The sequence below is a fragment of the Mus caroli genome, unplaced genomic scaffold (genome assembly GCF_978045245.1).
Source record: "Mus caroli unplaced genomic scaffold, Mus_caroli_1 scaffold_14, whole genome shotgun sequence".
Classification (NCBI taxonomy): domain Eukaryota; kingdom Metazoa; phylum Chordata; class Mammalia; order Rodentia; family Muridae; genus Mus; species Mus caroli.
Genome location: NW_028227269.1, coordinates 15,846,575 through 15,862,453, shown reverse-complemented (window position 1 = coordinate 15,862,453; position 15,879 = coordinate 15,846,575).

Genomic DNA, 15,879 nt, shown 5'->3' with positions numbered 1-15,879 from the left:
CCCTTCACAAATCTCTTTAACAAATCAAATGGCCTTGTGCTAAGAGCTGGTTGCCACCCCCTTCCTCCTTATTCCCTTCCTAACACCTAAGGCTGTAAAGTTGAATAATAGTCCCCCTCTTCCCTATCTCTTCCTGAGTTCCCATGACATCCAAGGACATGAGCTATGCCTGAGCCCAGCCTGACACCCAAGGCTGTCAAGGAGGATCTATGTTCCAGAGATAAGATGCAGAGTGCCCGCCGTTTGGCACCTGACCTCAGCCCCCATGTCAGCAGATGCCCACTTCTTTGTTCTTTGTATAATTCTCCCTCGACCCCTCCCATATTCCCCGTGATGTATGCTTTAAAAAGAAGGCACCTCAACATAATAAACAAGACCTTGATAGGTACAATCTACTTGGTCTCCACCTCTCTTTCTTTTCCTCCCATTTCCTTCCAGGTTCTGGTCCCCCTCGCACCCACGAATAACTGAATCCCACGGGACGGGATAACCATCCCTGGTGGGCTGGGTCGTCCTCTCTCAATTATCAGTCAAGATAACCCTGCAGATTTGCATATAGTAAATCTGATGGAGGCATTTTCTCAATTGTGGTTCTTTCTGTTTGACTACAGCTTGTGTCAAGCTGAGAAAAAACTAACCAGGATATAACCTCAGTAAACTCATTGGTTCTGCTGGATGATCCTCAGTAGAAACATATGTTGGTTTGTCATTGGGGCCTTAGCAGGAGGGAGTAGATGCTGCTTATGTTTCTCCAGAGAGAAACCAAGGCCTATCATTGCATATCTAGCCATAGAGTAAGAAGGAGGAATTTCCAAGATCATAAGACCATGCAGGCACACTAAGCCTCATAGAAGCAAAAATCTATGTTCTGTGTTTTTCCCCATCAATTCCTTAGAAAGCAGATCCCTTGGGATGATAGAAAGGGAAAGTGGGTTCATTGCTTTTCTGTTGCTATAACCAAACCCCTCACCAAAAACAACTCATGGAAGACAGGGTTTGTTTTAGCTCATAGCTACAGTGGGATATGAGTCTCTCATGGCAGGAAGGCACAGCAGGAAGTGACAGGCACAGATGGAGGAAGAGGAGGTTGAAAGATCACATCTTCAACTCCATTCAGAAAGAGGAGAAGAGCAGAAGTGGAAGTGGGGAGCATTTATAAACTCTGAAAGCCGACCCCTATTCTATGCTTGATCCAGCAAAGCTATACCTCCTAAACTTCCTCTGACAGCACCACCAACTGGAGATTTGCTGTTTAAATCCCTGAGCCTATAGGGCAGTGATTCTCAACCCATCGGTGGCGAACACTTGGGGGAGTCAAATGCCCTTTTAATACGAGTCACATATAAGATATTTACATTATGATTCACTACAGTAGCACAATTACAGTTATGAATTAGCAGTGAAATACTTTTATGGTTGGGGGTCCCCACAACATGAGGAACTGTATTAAAGGGTCACAGCATCAGGATGGTTTAGAAGCACTGCTATAGGGGATATTTCTATTTCAAACCACTACAGAAAGGAGGTGTGGCCTGTGTTCTGTCATACTTCACCATTTTAACTCTCTGTTTGGTAGGCTCTCCACGAACACCTTACAAACAAGAGTCAGCTGGCTCTGTGAGCTAACATCACTTTAAAGTGGTGCTCGCCCATCTGCAAGCACAGGAGCTTCCTTGCTGTCTGGTTGTCATTCTGTGAATGTTCTATATAAGCCAGACTCTAAGGATCAGGGTCCATATGGAGGTGGTATAACCTACGCTAAAGGAATATGTCTTTTTAGGTTTCAAACTAAGCTGGCTGCACAGTACACAGTGCACCTTCCTTGGCAAGGGAATAAAATCAAGCTGCCTAAATCAGATGGGAAAAGAGACATCCGTATTTGGTTTGTCCAATGGGAGGAGCATGCCAGAAGCCTACCTGCTCTTGGAGATAGCACTTCAGAGTCCTCCTTACCATCTTGAAAACTACCAAGAAGAAGGATAGTGATACCAAAATGTTACATCTCCCAGAGAAAAAGCCAGGAGTAGGCCTGGCCTTGCAGCCTGGCCACCTCCACCAGCCCCCCTCTTCCTAGCTTGAGCATTAAAGTGTTCTCTGTGGAAGCTGGATGGTCAGTCAGTCCCACTGAGGCTATTCACAGTTCCCTGCTTGAGCTAACTAAAATAGATTGTGATCTCAAATAGGTCTCAGCAACCAGCTTGCTCCATTGTCATAGTCACAAGGTGAAGATGTCCAGGGTTGCTCTGCAAAAAAGGAACCAACACAGGGCTCTGCCCATATAAGGGAGGTATTTGTTTTCATCTCCTGCTATTAAAGTTCTTTGTATAAACTGCTCTGATCACAGATGATTTAACAAAAGCCACATAGGAGGGTAACAAGAGCCAAGGGCACTGAGGTCCCTGCACAGCCCACAGGAGAGACTGGGGGTCTAAGTGAGATTGGGAAGTTTCCACAGACTCGGCAGATCCCAGACTTGGGTTCCCAGAAGGGTCTGGGTCAGGGACAGTCCAGACAGAAGTAAAACATGGCAAGGTCTTTGCCAAGGGCACGCTAATACCTCTCATATATCACCCAGGGAAGGCAATGTCTGGGAAGAGAAAATTGACTTTTCATGGAACAGATGAAGTTTTACATGCCATGCTTCCTGAGTGACAGCTTTGCCTTGGGACAGCAGCAGCACGCAGGAGGGAAAGCATGTCCAAACTCTCACCCTATCCTCAGGCCTGGGTCTAACTTAGACCTGCAAGGTTATTTCCATCACTTAGACCCAAAACTCCATCTGTCTTTGTAGTCATCCCAGAAAACGGAATGGTCCCCACATTCCAGTCCACAAATTGCTATTACTTATATTTTCAGGTTTTTGTAAAAATGTGCTTACACATTTTGTACCTTTTTATTGCTACCCTATTAACAGATATGCAAATGGTATGCAATGAGTGACAAGATTTTATCTGGATTATGTGTAGGTAGACAAAATGGGGGCGGGCACTAATATGCCCTCTGAATTTCAGAGAGGCAAAGTGGCACACTCATTGTTGCAGAGCAAAGTGGGCTTGACCTCATCCTTCAGTTCTCAAGCTCTGCCTAGACACTGTGCCCCAATTTAGCCCACAGGTAAGAAATGCCTCCATACCTGATGCTCAAGGGTCATGTGACAAAGCTACCTGCCCATTATCCTCAATGTTTGTCATGAGCTGCGGGAAGCAGGTGCGGACCAGGCCCCATAAAACCCACTTGTTTACTGCCTTGCCCTAGCATGCACAGTGAGGCTGCATGAGTGGGCTGCCTGCCAGGCTGGACAGTTCCTGGTGATCCAGACATGTCAGCCTATCTGTGAATGACCTAAGCTTGTGCCTGGAGCGTGTGTGAATTCTGATTGGATGAGGTGGGGTGGGGCTAGAAGGAGGTGAGTTGGTGCGAGTAGTGAGGAGGTGTTATTTTAGCCCTTGTCCTAGGTAGAAGGCAGAAGTAGAGTAGTGAGTAGTTTTAGCCCTTGCCATGAGTAGAAGTAGTAGAAAGTAAAGAGGTTGCTGTGTGAACCCAACTTGGTGTCCATGTCGTTCATGTCATTGCTGGCTCGGAGGACTAACGACAAATGGTGGCCAGTATGGGAATGGGGAACTCATTGCGTCGGTTGGCAAAGGTAAGTAAGAAAATTTTAGTAAGCAGAGGTAAGGAAATTTTGGTAAGAATAGCGATAGGAAAAACCTTAATAAACAACAGTAGGAAATTTTAGTAAACAGCAGTAAGGAAACTTTAGTAAACAATTGTAGGAAATTTTGGTAAACAGAGGTAAGGAAACCTTAGTAAACAGTGGTAGAGAAATTTTGGTAAACAGAGGTAAGGAAACCTTAGTAAACAGCATAAGCAACAGTATTTAAAGAAAGCACAGTCCTGTATGTTTCCCTGGAAAAAGGGGACGAAGCATTAAGGTTCTCAGGAATAGAGACAAAGCATTAAGCTTCTCAGGAATAGAGACGAAGCATTAAGCTTCTCAGTTATAGAGACGAAGCACTAAGGTTCTCAGGAATAGAGATGAAGGGAATTTCGGAACTAAAGAAATCATAGGCCTGACAGGTTCCCTGGGAAAAAGGGGGATGGAGCACCAAGGTTCTCAGGAATAGAGACGAAGGGAAAAGCATAAGCCTAACAGGTTCCCCAGAAAAAAGGGGACAGAACACTAAGGTTCTCAGGAATAGAGACCAAGGCAATTAAAGAAAGCATAGGCCTGATAGGTTCCCTGGAAAAAAAGGGGATGGAGCACTAAGGACCTCAGGAATAGAGACAAAGGGAATTTCAGTAACATGGGTTCAACTCCGACTAAAATGAAAGTAAAAATGTTAGTCATCTAGATCTTGGTCAGGGCATGCTTGAAGGACGCCAGTGGAAAGTACAGTGGGTCTCTCCTGTCTTTTCCCGAGCTTGGTGAGGCACCAGACCATCCGACCTGTCCTTCCTGTCACCTTCCAGCCTCACAGCTGGGCTCTCAGAGTCACCCAAAGGGACATTTATATCTCTGTTCAGACTTCTGGAACTCCTGAAACTGGGTCAACCAGTCTGGTTTTTCTAACAATAGAGGTTTTGCCTCTGTGTTGCTGTAAGCACCTTATTTGGATAAGGACTTCACACAGTGTCTTATACATAATCAGCAGTTAACAACTGAGGATTAGAGGGTGTTCCTAGAAAGGACCACACTTGGAACAGGGACACAGCATAGGAGCACCTAGGAGATGTGTGGGTGACAGAACACATATGAGAATGTCCCTTTAGGCTCCAACACCTCCCAGGAGTCTCCTCTTCCTACCAGTTCACACTGCTCAGCATTCCACATACTATCTAAAATCCCTCTGTATTAGTCAGGGCTCTTTCTGTTCTGAGAGATCAAAGTCCTATTCTAAGGGACTTAATTACAAAAACATATGTTGATTAGCTTTCATGCCTACCTGCCCACTAAGGAGTGCTGACAGGGGAGTCACAGAGAGGCTACCACATGCCTGGCTTCCTGAGGCAAGACCTAGGAGTTGCACTCAGTTATGGGGGAATGAAGAGGCAGAATAATAATAGGATGTGTGGCACTGATTGTTCTGAATTCTGGCTTTGATGTCATCACCACACATGGGCATGCAGGGCAGCCTACTGCTGTCTCTCTGGGTGGCCCCCCAATGGATGTTAAGGACTTTCTATAGGACTTCCCTAGTTAAGGTAAGGAGAGAAGGAAACACTCCTGTAAGGAGCTGCCCTCACATTCGCCATTACAAGATGGCGCTGATGGCACTGGCACCCGTGTAATCAAACCATCTGTGCATATGCCGGGGTAGTTTCCCACCCCATGTGCTCTGCCTTCCCCTTGACGACAACTCCGGCCGATGGGCTGCAGCCAATCAGGGAGCGACACGTCCGAGGTGGAGGACAGTCCTCCATAAAAGGGACGGGTTTCCACCATTCGGGGGATCTCTCTCTCTCTCTCTCTCTCTCTCTCTCTCTCTCTCTCTCTCTCTCTCTGACGCTCTCTCTCTCTCTCTCTCTCTCTCTCTGACGCTCTCTTCTCCACTGGCTCCTGAAGGGGTAAGCAATAAAGCTTGTGCCGCAGAAGATTCCGGTTGCCCTGAGCGTGTTCTTACCAGGGGGAACAAAAGCGTGGGCAATAAATGGTGCTGAAACCCGTGAGCTACTACATCACGGGGAAGGAGTGGTTAATGAAGTGTTCCCACAAAACAGACTGTTGAGAAGGATCCAGCGTGGATTCAGAACTCTTCAGCTGGGGAACTGTGGTAATGAAGTGTTCCCGCAAAACAGACTGTTGAGAAGGATCCGGTGTGGATTCAGAACTCTTCAGCTGGGGAACTGTGGTAACGAAGTGTTCCCGCAAAACAGACTGTTGAGAAGGATCCGGTGTGGATTCAGAACTCTTCAGCTGGGGGACGGAGCGGAACCAGAACTGCAGCAAGACGCGTTACAGTTTTACAAGGTATGTCTGGTCTTGAACTTTCTCTAGTGTTAAAAGCCTTTTTGTTCCTTTTCATATGTCAACAAGTGGTTAAGGTGGGGTGGAGAATTCTGGACAAAATTCAAGACAGTCTATCAGAAGTAAAGCGGGGAGAGAGAGCAGGAAAAAAGAGGAAACATGGTGCACCAAATAAGTATACAGGCCTTTCCACGGGTCTTGAACCCGAGGAAAAGTTAATGTCAGGGAAAAATACCTGGGGAGAGATTAGAAGGAAAGAGGAGAAAAGAGACGAGTTTAAAGAGCCAGTTCTTAGTAGCTGTGAATCAGATGAAGAAATTAGCCCTTCTGAGGAAACAGACTTGGAGGAGGAAGCAGCTCGTTATGAGAGAGAAATGCAAGCTTATAGGTCAAGAAAGAAGCCAAAAGCTGCTGGCAAAGGCCAGCTTGCTGCTCGACCTCCGGGCAGTCAGCTTCAAGGTCATAGTGCACCTCCGCCCTATGCGGAGCCCCCGCCCTGCATAGTGCATCAGCCCTGTGCAGAGAGGCAGTGCGCGGACTCGTTCATTTCAAGAGAGGCACAAAGGAAGATATAACAGGCATTTCCGGTCTTTGAAGGAGCCGAGGGTGGGCGTGTTCAAGCTCCGGTAGATTAAAGAGCTTGCCGAATCAGTCCATAAATATGGAGCCAATGCTAATTTTACCTTGGTGCAGTTAGACAGGCTTGCTGGCAAGGCATTAACTCCTGCCGACTGGCAAATGATTGCAAAAGCCGCTCTCCCCAGTGCGGGCAAATATATGGAATGGAGAGCACTATGGCAAGAGGCTGCACAAACGCAGGCCCGAGCAAATGCTGCAGCTTTGACTCCAGAGCAGAGAGATTGGACCTTTGACCTGTTAACGGGTCAGGGAGCTTATACCGCTGATCAAACAAATTATCACTGGGGAGCTTATGCCCAAATTTCCTCCACGGCTATTAAGGCCTGGAAGGCGCTCTCCCGAACAGGTGAAGCCACTGGACAATTAAGTACCTTATACCGCTGCACAGGTTCAAACCTTGGCAGCCACATCTAATGATTGGGCAGTTTTAGTTACCTCCTTTTCAGGACAAATAGATAACCATTATCCAAAACATCCAATTTTACAGTTTGCCCAAAATCAATCTTTTGTGTTTCCACAAATAACAGTAAGAAACCCACTTAAAAATGGGATTGTGGTATATACTGATGCATCAAAAACTGGCATAGGTGCCTATGTGGCTAATGGTAAAGTAGTATCCAAACAATATAATGAAAATTCACCTCAAGTGGTAGAGTGTTTAGTGGTTTTAGAAGTTTTAAAAACCTTTTTAGAACCCCTTAATATTGTGTCAGACTCCTGTTACGTGGTTAATGCAGTAAATCTTTTAGAAGTGGCTGGAGTGATTAAGCCTTCCAGTAAAGTTGCCAATATTTTTCAGCAGATACAATTAGTTTTGCTATCTAGAAGATTTCCTGTTTATATTACTCATGTTAGAGCCCATTCAGGCCTACCTGGCCCCATGGCTCTGGGAAATGATTTAGCAGATAAAGCCACTAAAGTGGTGGCTGCTGCCCTATCATCCCCAGTAGAGGCTGCAAGAAATTTTCATAACAATTTTCATGTGACGGCTGAAACATTACGCAGTCGTTTCTCCTTGACGAGAAAAGAAGCCCGTGATATTGTTACTCAATGTCAAAGCTGCTGTGAGTTTTTGCCAGTTCCTCATGTGGGAATTAACCCACGCGATATTCGACCTCTACAGGTCTGGCAAATGGATGTTACACATGTTTCTTCATGACGACAACTCCGGCCAATGGGCTGCAGCCAATCAGGGAGCGACACGTCCGAGGCGGAGGACAGTCCTCCATAAAAGGGACGGGTTTCCGCCATTCGGGGGATCTCTCTATCTCTCTCTCTCTCTCTGGTGCTCTCTTCTCCACTGGCTCCTGAAGGGGTAAGCAATAAAGCTTGTGCCGCAGAAGATTCCGGTTGCCCTGAGCATGTTCTTACCAGGGGGAACAAAAGCGCGGGCAATACACTCCCAACAAGGAGAGGAGGTAAAGTGGTCAAGAATGCCCACCCAGAGCAAGTAATTTATAAGAAACCCCTTCTCCATGTGGATATCATTTCCTTCCTGTTAAGGAATCAAGGAGAGAGTTTCAGGACCAGGGCTGCCCTGGATAACTTACACTTGGGGCCAGATATCAGAGAACTGCTTCCTGCTCCTTCACTATAATTTGTTGTGGCTTCCCCTTTGTCAACATGGGATTTCCCCCATTCAAAGAGGTTGATACAAACCAGCAGCATTTCCTAGAAAACCCATGGAAATCCAGGATAAGGTGATGAAACCAAGGTTGACAGCCATTAGTCTGTGCTTGGCATGAAGTACTGTGGTTTACAGCTGATGTGTTCCTGTTGCCTGTGTGTATAGGAGGGACACATTTACCATCACTGTACATTCAGGCAGTTCTCATAACAACGAATCAGGATGTGCTGGAGGCCCATAGAAACCTTAGCTGTTTCCTCTGCTTCTCCACCCAACCACTGCACACAGAGGGCTCCAAGCATGAGTGAAGACACTGCATCTTGCTGCCTGGTTGTCCCCACAGAGACATCCTCTATGTGACCCTGGCAAGTCTCTCTTTCTGAGCCCTGGTTCTTCCTTTGGGAGGCTAGGAAACTTGGTGGTACAACAACACAGAAGTGTGTTGTACATAGACCTGGAGGCAGATGTTTAGGACATACCACTATCCAGATCAGCTCATGTTTACTGATTGTCTCCTCCAATAACAGTATCATCCACCTCCTACATTAGAAAGGTTAAGTGAAGGGCTGGAAAGAAGGCACAGTAGTCAGGAACATTAGCTGTTCTTTCAATGGACCTGGGTTCAATTCCTAGCACCTGCATGGCCCCTCACAACCATCTGTAACTCCAGGTCCAGGGGATCCTATGCCTTCTTCTGACCCCAGCAGTCAGCAGACACTTGAGTGGAGCAAAGCCATACATGCAAGCAAGACACCCATCCACAAAAAAATAAATAAAATCTAAGTAAATTTTTATCCATCAGGTACAGTTAGAGCAGTGGCTCTCAACCTTCCTAAGGCTGCCATCCTTAAATATAGTTCATCCCGTAAATACAGTTCCTTATATGGTGGTGACCCCAACTATATGTGTTGCTATTTCATAACTAATTTTTTCTACTGTTCCAAATTGTAGTGTAAATATTTTTGGAGATAGAGGTTTGCCAAATGGGTAATGACCTGACCCACAAGTTGAGACCTGCTACTCTAGATAGACACTGCATCTTGCTGCCTGGTTGTCCCCACAGAGACATCCTCTATGTGACCCTGTCAAGTCTCTAACCCTTTCTGAGCCCTGGTTCTTCCTTTGGGAGGCTAGGAAACTTGGTTGTACAACACACAGAACTGTGTTGTACATATAGTAAATGTTTCACAAGGGGACTCAGGATTATCTATTATACTGGTACAGAAAGTGATTTGCCTAGAAGCACAGCAGACTGTAGACACAGCATCTTTTCTAAATAGCCCTGGGAAAGCTCTTTCCCTTTCCCACCAGGGCCAGGCTCTTTACCACCCACCCTCACTCTGGGCACAGGACCATGACACAAGATGCTAATGGGAAGATCAACTGGGAGCTTTGGGTGTGTTTCCCCTCATTGGCTTAAGTTAGATGGGCTGATGGCTGTTTGAGAAAATAACAGCTGCATTCTTCATGTGTTTTCCCCATCAAAACATGTCTGTTTCTTTCTCTTTTAAAGGACACCCATGAGTCATTTAACAGGAACAAAGATGTCTCAGTCTGCGAATTCCCAGGGGATTCAGCTTTAACAGTGTGTGTGCATAGAATCTTTTGAGATTTGAAAACATGCCCCAGAGATTCCCACAGGCACCTGAGAGCAGGGGATGTCCTAACAGACCATTACAGAGGTGACATCAGAATTCTCAGCATCCTTTACTCACAGATGTTTTCTGGCAGGGAAGCAGTCACAGGCAGCCTGCTTGTTCTGTCAGGGAAGAAAGACAGACACAATGTGTTTCCCCAGGCTAGCTCGCTGGGTAAATGTATTAAGCCGGGCAGTGGTGGCACACACCTTTAATCCTACTACTGGGGAGGCAGAGGCATGCTGATTTCTGAGTTCAAGGCCAGCCTGGTCTACAAAGTGAGTTGTAGGACAGCCAGGACTATACAGCAAAACACTGTCTCAAAAAAAAAAAAAAAAAAAAAAAAAGGACACAATGTGTTTCCCCAGGCTAGCTCACTGTTGGAGCATCATACTCTCAGGATGGTCTCCAGGCTAGCTCACTGTTGGAGCATCATGCTCTCAGGATGGTCTCCACTCTTTGGGGGGAAAACTCTCCACTCAGTCCCCAGGATTAATAAAGACACCTAAGGCAGATGGAATGAGAGGAGATAGAATAAAATCCAGACTGTTCCCTGGGCCTCTGATACCTTCACCCTATATATCTCAAGCAGGCTTCCAGTTGAGGGTTCCCTGGACACCTGTTCCATACTCCACTCGATCATGTATTGGCTGGGAGAGCCCAGAGGTCAAGAGCACAAGTTGGATGCTGGTTTTCCTCACTGACCTTATGATCAGACCCCGTTTCAGGGTTTCAAGAAAAGCACAGTCCCTTATCTGATACAGAAGAAGCTCAGAACAGAGGTGACATGCTGTTCTCAAGAGCATGTTGTCCTGACTACCTCTACTATCAACAACACTAACACCACCACCAACACCCAATTTTTTCCTCCTCTTCTCAGCAATTGGAACTAATTCTCTGCTCCCTAAGGTCATGTGTATGCTGGTGAGCTTATGTCAACTTGACACAGGGTAGAGTCATCCTTGGGCATGGGGTAACCTCCATTGAGAAAATGCCTCCATCTGTAAGGCAGTTTCTTAATTAATGATTGATAGAGAAGGGCCCATCCCATTGTAAGTGGTAGCTTTCCCACAAGCTGATGGTCTTGGGATCTATAAGAAAGCAGGCTGAGCAAGCCATGAGAAGCAAGCAAGAAAGCAGCATTCTTTCATGGCTGCTGCATCAGGCCCTGCCTCCAGGGTTCAGATCGGTTTTTGCGTTCCTGTCTTGAATTCCTCTGATGATGAACTAACTACATGTGCCAAACAAACTCTTTCCTCCCCAAATTGCTTTTAGTCATGGTGTCCTAACCAGGACCATGTGTGATCTCATCTCCCTAAAACCATCAGGACAATAACACAAGCGTCTGTGCATGGCTTACTGCACCTTCCATTCTCTGACTCACTTGCTCATTCTTTCACTGACTTACACATTTGTTCACAAAACTCCAGAACACGGTGAGGCACTGTGTTCATCCAAGGCAACAGAGCTATAGAATGTCCCTATCTGCCTCTTTGAGCTGAGGTGACACATTCTAAAGTACAAACTGTTATCTGTAGGATAGGTGATGGAGGGAGCAGGGCAGTAACCAGCAAAAGTGACCTGGATGGAGACTGAGCCTGGATCCCAGGAATCTCCTAGAGAGTGTCCTGAAGTTCTGCGGATGCCCATTGACTCCCTCAATCTTCCATACCTTATCCAAGGACTAAAGAACTATAATCTGTGCTCTCTATTTGGCACAAGCATCTTCCCTATTGAATCTTGCTGGCTCTTTCAGCCTCCCTGGCCTTTGCTCCTTCATCCTCACCATGGTCCATGCCCTCTGAAGCTCACCCAACCTACTATAGAATCTTTCATTGCTTGCTTCCTTATGTTTCCTTGGTCCCTTGTCTGTCTCCACCAGACTGTGAAATCCCTGGGGGAAGGGACTGTCTCACTGGTGTCTGGATCCTGGGAGCTATACAGCCATTGTAAGGAGAGTTCTGTTCTCAGGAATTACTGACCCAATGGCTAAGTGGTCTGGGGGCAACAAGATTATTCACTGCAGGTTACACAGTTTGTTCTGGCTAAACCTAATTTTAAAGAGCAAATAATATAGTCTTGGACTCAGTTTTTGTTAATGTCCCTGGATCCCTCTTGAGAAATGAAGTATGTTGGGGATTTGTTGTTAGGCAAACCAGTGTGATTTTCTAACTATTCAGTAGCCAGGAAGCCTAGGCACAAATACCTCAATGAACAAGTCCTGATGAGAAAGGGACTTCTGGAATCACCTCTATTTGAAGATATATCTGCAGTCAATCCTAGTATGGTGGATTGAATGAAAATGGCTCCTATAGTCTCATATATTTAAATTCTGGGGCTCCAATTGATGTAACTGCTTGGGAAGGATTAGGAGGTGTGGATTTGTTGGATGAGGTGTGTTTATGGGGTTGGTCTTAAAGCTTCAGAAGTCTCCTGCCATTGCCAGTGTTTCTTCTCTGCCTCTTACTTGCAAAATCAAGATGCAATCTTCCAGCAGCTGTCTCAGTGTCCTGTTGCCATCCCTTCACTCTACCAGCATAGCTTCCAACCCTCTATTAGTTGTCTTGGTCATGGTATTTAGCACAGTGATAGAAAGGTAACTAAGGCCCTTTAACCGCCAGCAGTGACATGGCTGCCAGGCCCAGTGACTTGCACCTGCAGACTCAAAACTTGGGAACCTGAAGCAGAAACATTGTCACAAGTTGAACGCCAGCCTAGGCTACATGAGGAAGTCCCACACCAGCCTAGCCTGGCTGCAGAGTGTAACTGTCTCAAGCAAAAACAAAAAGATGAAGCCTGGAGATTCTGTTGGTATTGATGAGACACTGCACAAATTCTGGGGCCTGTCTGCTTTCATCTCTGCAGAGTAGGAGGCCCCAGCGAAAGGATAAAATCTAAAATTAACTAAAGATCCTAGGAATCCTTGCCCACCACATATCCCTGTGCTCTGGAGCCACACACTTCACATTTTGGCATTTCCCCAGTCTAGGGTACGCTTGTTATGCCAACTACACGGGATGCTGATGCAGGAGGATTGCAATTTCAAGGCATGTCTAGGCAACATAGTGAGCCTTATTTGTCTTATTTATCTCAAGATAAATAAAAATGAGCACAAGGGTATAGCTCAGGGGTAGTGTACTTGCAGAGTGCACATGAGGCCATGCGTTCATTTCCTGATACCACCAAAAGACAAACAGTGCCTGGATTTCAATTTCCTTTTCTGTAGCATGGATCAAGAGTCCTTTGAAGTGAGAGAAATCATCCATGCAAAGTGTATGTAATGACAACAGCTTGCTTTCCCTTGGGCTGCTGTGGCAGACAGGCCCTGGTTCCTCTAGCAAATGGCCTGTTCCCCAGGCTACTGTCACTCAGCTACAGAGCTGAGCATGGTGCTCACCAAGGGCCTCTGCTTACTCTAAGCCACTTTACATCCTCATGATTATGACTCTAAGTCCATGATTTGATTATGCATCTGCAGGCAGTAAACCCGTGGTGTAAATTGTGTTATACAGAAGCAGGAAATTCATCTTAGAGCAGAGGTTCTCAATGCTGTGACCCTTTGATGCAGCTCCTCACATTGTGGTGACCCCCCCCACCATCAAATTATTTTGTTGCTGCTTCATAACTGTTATTTTGCTATGTTATGAGTTTGTTTGTTTGTTTGTTTCGAGACAGGGTTTCTTTGTATAGCCCTGGCTGTCCTGGAACTAACTTTGTAGACCAGGCTGGCCTGGCACTCAGAAATCAGACTGCCTCTGCCTCCTAAGTGCTGGGATTAAAGGCATGCGCCACCATGCCTGGCTTATGTTATGAATCTTGATGCAAGTATCTGATAGGCAGGATATCTGATTGGGGGTCATGACCCACAGTTTGAGCACCACTGCCTTAGATGAAAGAATGTGGAGAGCTGCCTTTGAGCACTGATCAACCCAGCCACCTCTCCAGCCATCTCTCAAGCCGTATCTCCATCCACCTCTTCAGCCATCTCCCCCTGTTCTTAGACATTTATTTTAACTGTAAATGCACATTTACTCATCTGGTCAGTGTATTACCATGGCAATAGCAAAGTAACTATGGCACTGTCTTCTTCCCACAAGTGGTCATGGCCCTGGTTCCCCATTCGAAACTCCAGAGTGCTCACAGTGAGGAACACTTCCTTTTTGTCCCTACGAGGGATTCTCCTATGCTGACAACATTCAGATGACTCAGATGAGAGTATACTTTTGAAGTGAAAGATAATGTTGAAGACAGGTAGAGAGGACTGGAGCTATGGCTTAGCAGTGAGGAGACATTTTTTTTTCTGCTCTTGTAGAGGAACCAGGTTCAGTTCCCACATCCATATGGCAGCTCACAACTATTGGCCATTCCAGCTTCGATGAGCAGATGTGCTCTTCTGGCCTCCACAGGCACCAAGCACACACATGGTGCACATACATACATGTATCAAGACACACAGACACATAAAGGATTTTTTCCTTTAAAAGAGAGAGAGAGAAGAAAAGAAAATTAGCAGCTTCAGTCTCATATTTTTGTCTCTGTCTTCCATTGAGGAAACACACTAGGGAACAAAGCATGGCTCCACCAGTATCCAGATGCTAACTAGATGCTAACTAGCTGTCATGGCTGGCCTAATACAGTGTATGCACTTGGCTACTGATGAGTCATATGTCTCTTGGGGCGTCTGCATGGCTGCAGTTTGGAAGCCCATCCTCCCCAATGCTGAATTAAGAGCTCCACGATGGATCTAGGTCCTATTTATCCATGGCAGGTTTTCAATTAGTTTCCATTTTTGAAAAATGGTCATAGCAGCTTGGGCCATTATCTTGATATGAAGCTTCAGAACACTTCCTTTCTAAAAGGAAGACTTGTCAAAGGAAAGTATCTGTGAAGATGGTTATGGATGTTGTCAGCATAGGAGAGTCCTTTGTGGGGAGGAGAAGGAAGTGGTCTTCAACTGGAGTGTCAAATGAGGGAAAGGTGTCATGACCCAAAAAGACAATGTCTTAGTTATGTTTCCATTGCTGTGATATAACATGGACCAAAAACAACTTAGGGAGGAAAGTGTTTATCAAGGCTACAGTTTATTCTCCATCTTGAAGGGCAGTCAGGATAAGAACTCCAAGGCAGGAACTTGGGGGAAGAACTGAAGTGGAGACCATGGAGAAATGCTGCTTACTGGCTTTCTCCCTTTGGTGGTAGTTTGCCTGCTTATACACCCCAGGACCCTCTGTCTAGGGATGGGACTGTGGGGCCTTCCAATCAATCACCAATCAAGAAAATGCCCCACAGACTTGCCACAGTTAATCTGATGTGGGCATCATGTCAACTGAGGTGCGGCTTCCCAGATAACTCTAGCTTATGTCAATCAGAACATTTGGCCCCTGTCAACTTGATACACCAACACACTACTATTAAGCCAGAACTCTTCCTTCCTTCTTTATCCTCAATATTTCATATATTAATGTCAATATTACAACATGACTAACTTTAAAAGTCCCACCATCTTTAACTTTTCCAAGAGTTTTAGTCCAAAGTCTTTTTTAAAATACAGCATTTTTTTAAAAGTTCAATGTCTTTAAACTGTAGACTCCTATGAAACAAAATAATAATAATAATATTTTCTCATTTCATGAGAGAAGACCCAGTGTGTAGCCACAGTCTGAACACAACAAAGCTAAACTCCAACCATGCAAATAACTCATGAACTTCTGGGCTCAAGAGATTCTATGCAACTCCACTTCTTGGGTTCTGACATTTCTAACACACACAATTCAGCTCAACTCATAGGCTCAGGCCAGCTCCACTCTACAGCCTCTGCTCTTACGGGCAGTGGCCTCACCTTCCTTACATATCCATCTGCTGGGGCCTCCAAAAGCTGCACCTTCACATAGCCTCCTGGTCTCTCTTCAGGGACCCTGACCCTGACATATGGAGCCAAGCCTCAGACTCCCTCCATGACTCCTTCAGTCTTTGTGTTCCCACCATAGCTGAGACTTCACTTTCACAGATGA